The 14,239-nt window shown below is 35.1% G+C and overlaps 1 non-coding gene across 1 annotated transcript; it reads right to left on the bottom strand.

Annotated features, from left to right (window-relative positions):
* Positions 1 to 11,886: 11,886 nt before the first annotated feature.
* Positions 11,887 to 11,993, bottom strand: LOC127089398 (small nucleolar RNA R71). The gene has a single exon (XR_007790998.1). It is a non-coding gene; the product is annotated as a small nucleolar RNA R71 (small nucleolar RNA).
* Positions 11,994 to 14,239: the final 2,246 nt, after the last annotated feature.

Below are 14,239 nucleotides of genomic sequence, written 5' to 3'. Positions count from 1 at the left end.
TAATTTATTTAAATTGAAACTTAGGTTTATTTTAATGGTTGAGATTAGGTGGAGGAGTTGTAAGTGTTCTGTATCCGTTGGATCCAGGGACATGGTACCGGTACTGTTTGGGGAAGTAACGGAGATATATTTTGGCGCTAATTAAATTAAGGATACGGGGATTTGAGTCATTGAACCATCCTACAAACAAGTGAACGTCTATCGAAGTTAATCTTTCTAACATGTCTATTATTTAAAAAGTAATTTACTTATTAGAGACATTATGTTGTTGGAATAATATATTCATTCCGTTTTTTTTAGCGTCATTTTTTTATTTTTTATTTATAATATTTTTAGTTATTTATTATATTTATTTTACTTTTTTTTATAATAATTATTTAAAAATAATTTTAATAAAAATATAATTAATAATATTTAACACACATTGTTACTTTAGGTATATCACTCTTCTTATGTGTATTTAGCAAATAATCACGAGTTTGAATTTTTTTTAGATTAATTCAAAAAAAATTGTATAAAAACTTTTACTATAACATAAATGTAGGATGTGACTACAAATGTCTGATTGCAGACGGTGTAAAAGTGAATTTTAAAGACAATAAAGTTTAAATTAAAGTAAAAGAAACTTGAAATAATCAACCTTAAATGAAATGCACTAAATGACAAGAATAAAAAATGTTTCAATTAAGGAAACATAAAAAGATACAAAGAAAAAAGGATGCAGACTCACATAATTACTCACAAATTGTTTCGCTGTTTGAGTACTCCAGTTCTATAGATAATGTATATGAAATTTGCGATTTTGATTGCAACACATGAATTTGCTATATATACTACAACTTACATCTACATAATTGACACATCTTCGAATACATGTAACTCTCGTTCCAACATATTGCCACGTCATCAAGGCTTTGGAACTGCTGAAACCATTATCTCACATTCTCTAACTACTTAGTGACTAGTAATTGGCTACCAGTCGAAGGTAGTTGTTCTGTTAAACTCCAAGTTGGAGAACATGACAAAATCTATATGTATGTTGAACAATGGATCTGATATGTTGGATGAAATATTGAAAGTTGGGAAAATGTCCAGAAACTTGAAGGGGATGGGGTTTGACCCCATGTCCATGAGCAAGAAGGACACAAATCATCCTAAGAAGTTTCTTCCCACTGGAACAAAACTGAGTTCCAAATATTGGACCATATGCCACAACATCTTGCATGACATGTGTATTCCTATAATGGAAAGAACAGGATCTCAAACAGAAAATGTCATCATTATTGAAGATATGGGCACATAAGGCCTACTATTTTAGATTATATGGTTATCCTCAACCCTACGGTCAACCAAGACCCAAAAGAAAGGGTACACATGCTCAAGCAAAGAAAGTGTGGAAACACAAAGTTGAAGTCAAATCCCTATTAGCTCAAACATCTACTGAAGTTTCTTTAATGAATGTCTGGTTTCTTGATAATGGATGCTCCAATCATATGACAGATGAAGAGTATTTCCTTGAAGAAGTCAAGTCACTCCCATAAGATTATGTAACATATGGAGATGGAAGAAAAGAAAGGATTAAGGGTATTGGTAAGGTGGTCATGCTAGGACTTCCTTGCCTCAATAATGTGTTATTAGTAGAAGACTTAACTGAAAATTTGATATGTATAAGTCAAATGTGTGATCAAGGATTTAAAGTTAGATTCATCCGTGTGCACATAAAACCTTTTTGTCATCATTTTCTCATGTAACAAATCATAGTGAGTATCATAGTCAATATTGTGATTCTGTGAAAAATCAATTTCCTCTATTTTAAAAATTCAAAGGTCTTGCAACAACATTCTTGCATCTTCAACTTCAACTCGATTCAGGTCTTGATAATGCGCGTTCTTGAAACTAATTGTTATTGAAGATTTGCTTGAGATTTTCAGGTTGTTTGCAAGATTGAGGTGATTTTCAATGAGGATGACAAATTCCATTGAAAGTAAGTAGGTTCTTTTCTCCATAATTACCTTAGTAGTGACTATGTGGAAGGCTACATATAAGGAGGAATTCTTCTCAAATCTTCGGACAATTAATCGCTCAAGGAATCAATAGGTTCAAGGGGTTGAATGCTACACACAAAGGTTTGGAGCAGATTAGTAATATTAGAAGATTAGGAAATATTAATCAAGTAAATATCACGTAAAAGAGTTTGGCATTGCGTTATATACAAGTCAAGATCCAGATAGGATATTTTAACTTTCTCAGTTGTATTGTGGATTGGTGATTGTATGAACTCTTGCAAATATTTGTCAAATAAAAAATAACAATACAGGTTCCAATGGAAAACCACTGAAGAGTGCACGTATGCAAAGCAAAGACGAATGCCGAAGCACTATAAATCTTGGTGTCGTCTCTCTCTCTCTCTCTCTCTCTCTCTCTCTCTCTCTCTCTCTCTCTCTCTCTCCCTCTCTTACTTTTGCATTTAAATTTCATAGTATTTGCAGGCTTAGGTATTTTAATTCTAGTGTAGTGTAGTTTATCGTTGATTTAATTGATAGCGGTTTATCGTTAATTAATGTATCTAGTCTATATATAATTCAGATACATCATTTATTTCATGAACCTAAAAAATGAAATTTGCTTATAAAAGAGATATGAGGGAGTAAGCATTAGGTTTTATTGGAATTGGATACCTTGTTGAGTTGAATTGATGATTAGTATTTTGAGAAACAATTAAAGTTAGAATTATCGATATTAAATCATTGTATAATCATACCTCATGTATAAAATTTAATCAATTGAATACCTAGTGTTTCGTCATATTCATCTTTGGTGTCTGTGAAACGGTTTAGTGTTAACACGGTTGAAATTTTGAATAGTATAATTTTCACATTTTCGCATCAAATCTTTCGCTCATAATTTTTGAAAACACTCTGATAAGTTTTTAAAAAGTGGTTGATTTTATTTGGGTCTATTCGCCCCCTCTAGACCGTTTTTCTACTCCCATATTCACACCCAACAATTGACATCAAGAGTTGGTCTTTTGATTGTGTCTAATCGGCATCCCAAATTTGTGAATATGGTGGAAGATGACGATCCTAAGGGTGTGTATAATAGAGCATCATTTTTCAAAGGTAAAAATTATACTTATTAGAAAGAGAACATGTATGTACACTTGTTATCGGTTGACAAAAATTTATGGTGTGTCGTCACCGAGGGACCATTTATTCCCAAGGGTGATGATGACATGTTAAACATCCAAAAGATTGGGATGATGCTGAAACTAAAAAGGCTTCATATGATTTGAAAGCGAGGAACATACTTGTTTCCACTTTACGCACTAAAGTGTCTATTCGATTTCATATCATATGAGTGCTAAAGTCACGTGGGATGCTCTCCAAACTCTCTATGAGGGAACATATGATGTCAAGGATTCTAAAATCAATATGTTTATAGAGGAGTTTGAACTATTTCGTATGGAACTCGAAGAATATGTGGACTCTATGCAAACTAAATTCCTCCATTTAATCAACAAATTGAGAAATTTGGGTAAAACCTTTTCCAACAAAGATTGTATTAGCAAAATATTGAGATATGTGTGCAAGGAGTGGAAACCAAAGGCCACTGCTATAAAATAATCAAATGATCTTAGTACTTTGGATACTAAAAAATTGTTTGGAAAATTAGTCAAGCAATAGAATGATAGGAAACGACTCGGCGATAGCAAAGTAAGGTCGAAAAAGGAAGAGAAAGGTAAAGAATAGAAACAAGATATTTCTTTGAAACTCCATCTTTTAAGGGGAAGAATTCAAAGGAAGAAAGTGACAACTATGACAAATAAGATTCCAAAAAGGAATCTTCTTTTTTCGTTGGACGCTACAATAGATATCTAAAGATAAACAAGCTCAAGCATACCGACAAAGGTCTAGTGAATTTCATAAATACTCATCCACCCAAGAAAGATCACAAGAAAAGTGATGATGATATTATATGTTACGAGTGTGGAAAATTGGGACACTATAGAACCACATGTCCAAGTCTCACCAAACATCATAAAAGTAAAGACAAGGATTTCTACAAGACGAAGGGAAATAGTTCCAAAGGTCGTAAAGCCTACATCGCGTGGGAAGAAGAGGATGATAGCTCCTCCTATGATTCTTGCTCGATTTTAGATGATGAATGTGACAAATTTTACTTGATGGCACATGATAAAGGTGAAACTTCAAAGGTATATAATTCTGATTCCGAAAATGAGTATTCTTATAGTGAATTGTCAATTGAATTCAATGACATGTATTCTAATTCTATAAAAGCGTCAAAGAAAAAATTTCTCCAAAAAGAAATGATCTTAAAACATGAAGATGAGATACATCATCTTAATTGTGCTTTAGAATCTCTTAAGGAAGCACATACATCTCTAATAGATGAGCGTTGTAATGCTTCAAATACTTTAGTTGAAAATATGGAAGTTATGGAATGTGTTGAGTGTCCAATTTTAAAACTTGAAATTGAAACTCTTAAGGGACAACTAATACATGTTACTTCACTATCTTGTACTTGTTCTAGTTCTTTCTTTAAGTGAAATAGGTAAGGTTTTTAAGAAAAACCCTCATGTCACTAAAAGAAATAGAAGAAACATTTCATCTAAAGTTATTCCCATTATTATGGAGATAAGGGTCACATTAGGCCTCTTTCTCATGTTAGGAACGTTCAAGTTTCCAATGGTAAAGTGACATGGATTCCTAAATGTAACTCGACTAACCCTAAAGAATCCACTAGTTGGGGAGCTAAATTACCTATTTGAATTGTCACAGGAAAGTCTTGCCTCCGCAAAAATATTATGATTTCTAGATAGCGGATGTTGAAGACACATGACAGGAGATTTTTCCATGTTCACCAAGTTAGATGAGAAGGAAAGTGGTCACGTCACGTACGGATACAATACGGAAGGTAAAATTCTTAGTGAAGGTATTGTGGGAAATCCCTTCACAATTACCACTAAAAATATGCTTTTAGTCAAAGAGCTTAAACCCAACTTACTTAATATTAGTCAATTATGAGACAAAGGGTATTTCATAATTTTTTATAATCTTAGTTGTGTAATTGAGAATGAGATTTGTAAGGACCTTGTGTTAAAGGATTCTAGTATTGAAAATGTCTATATACTTGATCTAGATGACGTGTCAATGCATGGAACTAAGTGTTTAGTAGCTAAGAGTTAAGATTCTTGGTTATGGCATAGACGCTTAAGGCATGTGCATTTTTACTTGTTAGATAAAATAACATCCAAAAATCTAGTAGTTGGTTTTCCTAAAATAAAGTTTTTAAAAGACAAATTATATGATGTTTGACAAATGGGAAAGAAAACGAGAGTGTCCTTTAAAACGAAGAAGGTTATTTTGACATCAAAACCTTTCGAGCTTCTCCACTTAGACTTGTTTGGCCCTTCACAGACAAAAAGTTTAGGAGGCAACTATTACGGATTTGTGCTTGTTGACGACTACTCTAGATTTACTTAGATGTTGTCTTTATCCCGTAAGGATGAAACTTTTAAGGATTTCGTTGATTTTTCTAAGTTTTACCAAAATGTTTTTGGTTTTAAATTCATCATTCTCCGTAGTGATCATGGTGGTGAATTTGTTAACCATTGTAACGATAAAATTGTGCTAGATTAAGTTATTGATTAACTTAACTCACAAAGCAAGAGTCGCCACCGCGCTTTTATTATTTCCAAAGGAAAGGGGAAAAGTACGAAAAAAATCCAAAGAGGCTTTTAAAATAAAACTAATAAAAGAGATAAGGGTTCAGGGGTTGGTTATGCAAAGGGAAGATATTAGCACCCTAAACATCTATAGTACTATATAGGAACCTCTTTGAAAATCTATGCATTTTGGCTTAAAATGGTGTTGTTTGCAAGTGATTGGGGAGATGAGAAAGAAAGTTTTTTTTATGATTTTTGTGTTTTCCAAAACTTTCTATGTATCATGCCTACATACCAACAAAGTGCAATGGAGGATCAAAACCTCGTAGTTTTTGATAAAAATATCAAAGATGTTTGTTTTGATTCATTTTTAGTGAAAATACATTTTGTCATTTTTAGGAGAACACTCAACTAGGCATCCACGAGTATGAAAACTTTACATCACCATAGAGAAGGGTTCTAACTTGGATAAAGATCAACAAGTATGCCACTAGCTCTCTTGAGTGGAAAATGAGTATCATCAATAATATGGGGATAGGAGAATTACATCTCAACTATGGAAATGACTCATGTCTAAACTTTGAGAAAGGTTTTAAAAAGGGAAAAATGCAAAAAAGGCACAATAATGATTAAATGAGTTATGCATTTTTTACACATTTTGAAATTAGTCTGAATATGCTTAAGATTTGTTAGCATTTATTTTAAGAAAATATTTTGAAAATCACTTGACAAAAGTCAAAGTTTATTGAGAAAGTGATCCAAGTTTAAAACAAGAAGGTTTTGGAAAAGAGAGAGGAGATTTTGAAAATTAAAGAAGGAGCGGAGAAGAAAAGACTATCCTAAAGTATAAAGTAAAAGATAGGGAAGAAAGATCTAACCAAAATATAGCAAGCTTTATGACATAAGTCAAGCAAGAATTTCCTTATTTGGATTAAGCCTAAAGCAAGCCAAATAAGCAAAGAATAATCCATGTATTAGATGAAACCAAAGTAACCAAGCCAAGTCTTCAAAGGAAATCCAAAGTCAAAGGTACCAGATGAATCCCGAAGTCTCAAATCACAAGCTTCCAAAGCAAGGGTCAAGGTCATAACTCTAAGTCCATAACTCCACAACAATGCTAAGGATAATAACCACAAGTCCATGAATCCAGGGAACCAAATTTTTTAGGGACTTTTCCTTTATTAATGTCTTTGAAAGAAAGAGAAATACAAATGGACAAAGGAAAAATAATATAAGCATAAACAAATATGATATGGGATGATAAAATAAAAAGCACAAAGTAAATGACAAAAGAATAAAGGGCATAAGATAAATGACATTTAAAATAAGAGTTAATACAAAATAATGTTAGTAAATGATGTTAGTAATTAAAAAAGGGAAATAAAATTTGTCATTTTTTGGAGAACACTCAACTATTCATCCAAAAGCATGAAAATATGGACTTTTACATCACCTAGCAGAATGGCTCCAACTTGGATAAAATCAACAAGTATGCCACTAGCTCTCATAAGTGAAAAGGAGACAATATTTTTCACACAATACCATGAGAAGTAGGAGACTTACAATCTCACTTATGAAAATTACTTACTTTTAGGACAAATTTAGCGCTATGTTAAGCATCACAATTGTACTTATGTAAAAGTCACAACTATCTAAGGCCGGTTAATAATAATGCTTGTGCTAATACATGTTAGAGAAATGATATGTAAATCATTCTCCTAAAGCTATGTCACAAAAAAAATTGATCAAGCACAAAGGATAGGAGAGTGGTCCATTACATCAATCCATACTTCATAGTACTTAGGACAAACTTATGCATCAATCCAAAGTACCCTAAATGATCCAAGACCAATTAAGAGGTAGATTTGAAATGATGAAAATTTATCAAGCACCAATCCATACATCATGCACAAGATGAACACAAGCCATCCAATTGATCAAGAAGAAAATAAAGAGATGAAGAATAAGGGGACAAGAGAGTTTACACACAAATTGGATCAAAGGTTTGATCAAGTCATCATCAAAACCAATAATCTATTTTGGTGGATTACAGTTTTCACCCCACCAACATCCAAGATCCATTGAGTTTGATGAGACCTATGATCAAAACAACCATGATCCAAGGCCAACAGAAGCCAACAAAGGTCAAACAAATATAAAATGTAATAAAATAAAATAAAATGCATCAAAAACATTTTTAAAATGAATTTTAAAAAGGAAATAAAAGAGAAAATACATAAAGTCCTTCAAAACACCAAATAAATGACCAAGAAAATTATGAAAGGTTGAAAATAAAATAAGAAGGATATAATAAATTTTTTAGAATTTTAAAATGCATAAAAGTATTTTTAAACCAATTAAAACAAGGGTAAAAAGAGAAAATTCAAGAAAAATAGAAAATCAAGAAAATAAAATGTTGAAAAATAAAAATCAGATGAAGAAAAATAAAAGCGAGTTTTTGAAATTATTTTGGTATTTTTGGATGCAAAATGAATTTTAAAAGAAAAAGCAATTAAAAACGAAAAAAAGAAAGAAAAAGAAATAAGATATAAAAAACACGGAGCGCTGGATTTGACTTCATTAATTGATGTGGCATATCAAACAATGATAAGGCTGGGACACACGGTGGAAATTAGCCAAAATAAAACACAGGATATAATTCAAATTGGACCAATCAAAACATTTCAAATGTCCAACGTGTCTCTAAACTCAGATCACCTGAGGTAAACTCCGGTCACCTTCCCTGATGGTCTCTCACCGAAGTTTCATCGTTTTGTAAATTCAGAAAATGAGACCACCACCAATGTGACTGCCTCTTCATCACTAATTCAACATCATGCTCTAAATTCATTTATCTAAACTGAGCATGGGGAATTTTAGAGAAGTTTCATAAGCAAGCAAGCCACAAAAAGTAAAATTAAATTATGAACATGATCAATCAACACCATATAAGTTAGAGGAAAGCATCAGAGGATGAAGGACTACATTGTGGTAACTTGTTTGAGTTCAAACGATGCTCATAACTACCTTGTCCAAATGGTAAACAGAAGTTGATGAAGCTCGATCTGGCTAGAGCGGTTCAAGAGGTCTTGGGGCTTAGGAATCGCTGTAAAAGCTTCAGAGAAGATCGAAGATGCTAATGGAATCAAGATATTGAATTTGAACAAGCTAGAATTCAAAACACGATAGTTCAATTTTCTAGAAAAATTTCAGAGTGAAGTAGTGATTTCTTGGCTCTCAAAAGCTTGGAAATGAATGTAGTAGCTTCCACTATTTATAGGGAATATGTTTTGATCCAATACGCATGGAATCAAGCTTAATTTGTGCAAAACGAATTTGATCATAAACTCTGCAAAATGTGACTTGTAATCCATCAAAACTCAGCCAAATCATGTGTTTCAAGGGTCAATTAACTTCAAGAGAATTGGTTAAACATGTTTAGGTCCAAAACGTGTGCTAATTTGGCTTGTAATTGAGGATTAATGAAGTTCAAATTCGGACCATGGTGATTTCTTCAGTTTCAAGTCAACATGTTCAACTCAATACGGCATCTTGCCCGGGAGGCTTTTTGATCCCATTCTTTTTGCAATGTGTTGATATCAAAACAAAGATTACAATGTGCCAAGAAATGTTGCATTTGGATTCTTGAGCATAAATTAATGGCATGTTGGAGTTGACACGAAAAAATGGTCATGTAACTTAGAAAATTCTAAGTATCAAATGGTTGAAAATGACCTGTAATGTCTCAATGAATTTCATGACCTTCCAAGCATATTTTGACTTTTATCCCTGAAGCAAACTTGTAGAGTGCATCAATAATTATATTGTTCAAAAAGAATAAGTCTCAAATGTTAAGAATTGAAGAAGTTATAAACCTTGAAAGTTGAGAAGTAGTGATAACGCGAAAATGCATCATATATTTGCCTTGATTTACACTCAAAGATCGTACCACTTTCGTTTATATTCCAATTATTCCGTAAGTATTCGAGTTATTTTTGTAGGTATTTCAATCCCCATGCATAAATGAGCAAAGTGTAGAAAAGGAAGTAAAAGAAGAAGAAAAGGAAGAGAAAGCAGTGGAAAAACCAGAAAGCAGCAGAACACAAAAACTGTTGATGTGACGACCGTCACAAGGCGTATGAAGACCGACACGCCTAGCCTATGACGACCGTCACAGGCCCATGACGACCGTCACAGGCCCATGACGACCGTCACAGGCCCATGATGAATGTCACACGACCAGAATTAACGCCTTGAAGCAGTCAACAGAAGCAACCAAAACGTGCCTAAATTCCAGGAACAGAACCACTTTCCCGTGGATTCCTCACTCAACCGAGTCATCCTTGTTTTTCTCAACTGCCATGACTTACCAGGAGATATAAAAAGGACAGAGGTTGGGAAAGTGGAGGGCGCTTAATTTTGACCTCTGTAATTTATTTTCTACAGCATTCTTAGCTTTCTAGTATTATTTTCCTTCAGCAACACCGTTTCCCTTACCGCAATTCAGTTACCATTCCGTCTGCAGTTTCCGTTTTTTCCCTTTCCCTTTCCATTTTTCAGTTAGCAAAAGTAGTAGTTTCCTACACTGGGGAACTACTACAATTTATTTGATTTATATTAAGTAATTGTTTCAAGAAGCAGAATCCTACCGACCTGTGGAGGACTGCTCAAATACTTCAAGATTCGACGTACTCTGTTAATCCAATTGCCAGGTTTTTATTCAATTATTATTATTGTTGCTATGTTATTATTATAATTATGACTGTTGCACTGTTAATCTGTTTATGCTCGTCTGTGTTTGCGTTATTTAACATGTCCGGCTAAACTACCGGTATCGGTATGTAACAATTTAATTAGATGGGATTTAATAATAATCGGTGAAAACTTCTTATCTCAAACAATCTTTTCGGCTGTGGTTTTTAATTTAAATTTAATTAACTTTGTCACAAAAGTGAGAAGCTATTTAATACGATTTTGCCACGAGAGTGAGAAATTAACTAAGGTGAGAACCAACAATCGCGAGAGCGTGAGGCTCGAACTGGATAGTAAAAACTAGGCATTGATTTTAAAAACAGCGAGAGCACTTTAAAAGCAATTAGAACTTATCTATTTTCAAAAAGTATTTTTAACTTCAAATGGGACAGCGAGAGCGTACATTCTGACTTAAAGGTATAGGCCGAATCAACAATCACGAGAGTGTGAGGTAAAGCCTTTTAAATAAGTGTTTTCTACTGAAAGATATTTAGTATTTAAATTATACACCGGTGACTTATCGAATCCCTGACGATTAATGCGTTGCATACTGATTCCTCCTATTAATACTCTCTTAAAACTTAACTTCCCTTAGATTTAATTTTCTTCAACCAATCTTCTAAAAATCATTCCCTTAGCTAAACATCGTAACGTCAGTAACATTAGTTTGACCATCGGTCCCTGTGGGTTCAATTTATTTTAAAACTAAAACGACTGGACTGTGCACTTGCAGTCAAGTACCCGATTGACTATATTCTATATACAGTCACGAGACGTATCAAGTTTTTGGCGCCGTTGTCGGTGAGCCGATTTAGTCAAATAGTGTGATTCTTTCGTTGCACGGTATAGACTAAGGTAAAAATAAAAAAAAAACTAATCTACTTTCCCTTGTTTCCCCCGATTGTATGCTAAGTACTCGCTCACAAGGCGATAACTTAGCACCACCAATCGCTGAATTAGAGTGTTTCTTATGTATAAGACGCCAAATACTAGAGTACCAACAAAAGTACGATATTCCTGATATCTTTTTTCCTACTGCTAAACCAGAAGAAAAACCAACCATGGATGAAGAAGGACCACATAATCGTCCTCTTAAGTTCTACGCTACCCCATCCCAACAAGAACCTCACAACAACATTGCTGCCCCCGCTATCAATCGAAACGATTTCGAGCTGAAACCCTCATTATTATCAGCAGTCCAACAACATCAATTTGCTGGAAATCCTACGGACGACCCTAATGAACACCTGACCAAGTTTGTGCAGTAGGCAAACACTGTGAAGGCGAATGGTGTATCTCAAGATGCGATAAGACTACGCCTCTTTCCTTTCTCACTAAGAGACAGAGCTTGGGCTTGGTTGCAATCCTTACCATCCAACTCAGTTACAACATGGGAAGAACTGAAGAACGTTTTATTATCCCGATATTTTCCGCCGAGCAAAACTGCTATGCTGAGAGCTCAAATCAACAGATTTCGACAAAAAGATGTAGAATCTCTCTACAACGCGTGGGAGAGATACAAAGACATGATGAGGATATGTCCACATCACGGTCTCGAAGACTGGGTGATCATTCACACATTTTACATTGGGCTTCTATATAACACAAGACTGACAATAGACGCTGCCGCAGGCGGTGCACTTATGGACAAGCCATACAACGAAGCCTATCAACTCATTGAAAACATGGCCCAAAACCATTGCCAATGGGGAGGTGAAAGAACTCCAGTAGAAATGTCCCAAACAAAAAGTGGAATGTACGAAATCAGTAGCCTTGACCATGTCCATGCCAAGGTAGATGCCCTTGTTCAAAAGTTAGACAACTTAACCATACCACCCGCAACCACCGTGGCTGCTGTGACTCCAAACTGTGAGTTATGTGGAAACCCTGGACGCACTGCACCAGAATGTCAGATATTAGCTGGAGTCCCAACCGATCAAGTGAATTACGCACAAGGAAGTCCTTATTCGAATACCTACAACCCAGGTTGGAAAAACCATCCTAATTTTTCGTATAAGAATAACAACGCCCTGTATGCACCTGGCCAAGCACCAGCTGTTCCGCCTGGATATCAAAAGTCAGCTAATAATGCTCCTAACATGCCTAGGAAGTCAAATCTCGAATTAATGATGGAAAGCTTCATAGCTACCCAAGCTCAGACAAACAAAGACTTCTTGAACCAAAACATACATACTAGCGAGCAACTTAAACAACTAGCGAGCCAAGTAGACGCCTTAGCCACCCACAATAAAATGCTTGAAACACAGATTTCACAAGTGGCTCAACAACAAGCATCTACTGCCGCTCCCGCTGGAACATTTCCTAGACATCCGCAACCTAATCCAAAAGGTCGTGCAAATGCCGTTATACTGAGGAGTGGAAAAGAAATAGACGGACTCGTAGATCCAGAACTCCAAAACCCTTCCATGTACCAAAAACCAGACAAAACCACAACTGAGCAGGTAAGTGAACCGAAGTAAATGGAAGATAATACCTGAGAGGCCGAAGAGAAAGAAAAACCTTATGTGCCTCCACCACCTTATAAACCACCCATTCCGTATCCTCAAAGACTCGCAAGTTCTAAAACTGCAGGGCAATTTAGGAAATTTGTTGAACTTCTGAAGCAACTAAACATTACAATTCCCTTTACAGAAGCCATCATACAGATGCCCTCATATGCCAAATTTCTTAAGGAGATCCTATCCAATAAGAAAAAGATAAAGGATAACGAAACAATTACACTTACTGCTGAGTGTAGCGCAATAATCCAAAATAACATGCCTCCCAAACTAAAAGACCCAGGTAGTTTTTCCATACCCTGTGTCATTGGAAAATTCGTCATAGACAAAGCTCTATGCGGTCTAGGAGCCATCATTAGTGTAATGCCCTTAACCATCTGTAAAAGGCTCAATATTGGAGAATTAAGACCAACCAAGATGTCTGTTCAATTAGCTGACCGCTCAATCAAATATCCTGTCGGTATACTAGAGAATGTCCCCGTACGTGTAGGACAATTCTAGATTCCTATAGACTTCATAATCACGGACATCAAAGAAGATGCCAGTACACCTATTATATTAGGAAGGCCATTCTTGGCTACTGTCGGAGCCATAATAGACGTAAAAAGAGGTAAGCTAACATTCGAAGTCGGAGAGGAAAAGGTTTAATTCATCTTGACACAATTCTTGCAAGCGCCAGCTATAGACGATACATGTTATCTACTTGATGTCATAGACGAGTGCGTAAGAGAGATGGAGAGGCAAGAAACCACATACTCTGATATAATGAAAATCCAAATCCCTCCAATCTTTGAAGACGATAATTGGCATGAACCATACCAAAATTGACAGTCTAAGCGAATGCTTAGCCCTTACGCCTAACCACATGCCATGCCCAAAGAAACCTGACTTGGAATTAAAAGCACTACCAAAGAACCTAAGATACGAATTCCTAGACACTGAACTTAAAAGACCAGTAATAGTCAACACTGACTTGGGACATATGGAAACTGAAAAGTTACTAGATGTCCTAAGAAAATATCCAACTGCATTAGGATACAACATCGCCGACCTAAAAGGTATAAGTCCTTCCATCTGTATGCATCACATTATGTTGGAGGAGAATTGTAAAACCTCTAGAGAACACTAGAGAAGGATCAACCCAATCTTAAGTACGGTAGTCAAGGATGAAGTAAAAAAGTTACTAGATGCTGGAATCATATACCCGATCTCCGATAGTCAATGGGTTAGCCCCGTTCATGTAGTACCCAAGAAAAGGGGTGTTACAATTGTTAAGAATGAG

Source organism: Lathyrus oleraceus, chromosome 5, assembly GCF_024323335.1.
Source record: "Lathyrus oleraceus cultivar Zhongwan6 chromosome 5, CAAS_Psat_ZW6_1.0, whole genome shotgun sequence".
Classification (NCBI taxonomy): domain Eukaryota; kingdom Viridiplantae; phylum Streptophyta; class Magnoliopsida; order Fabales; family Fabaceae; genus Lathyrus; species Lathyrus oleraceus.
This window is presented reverse-complemented; position numbering and strand designations above follow the sequence as displayed.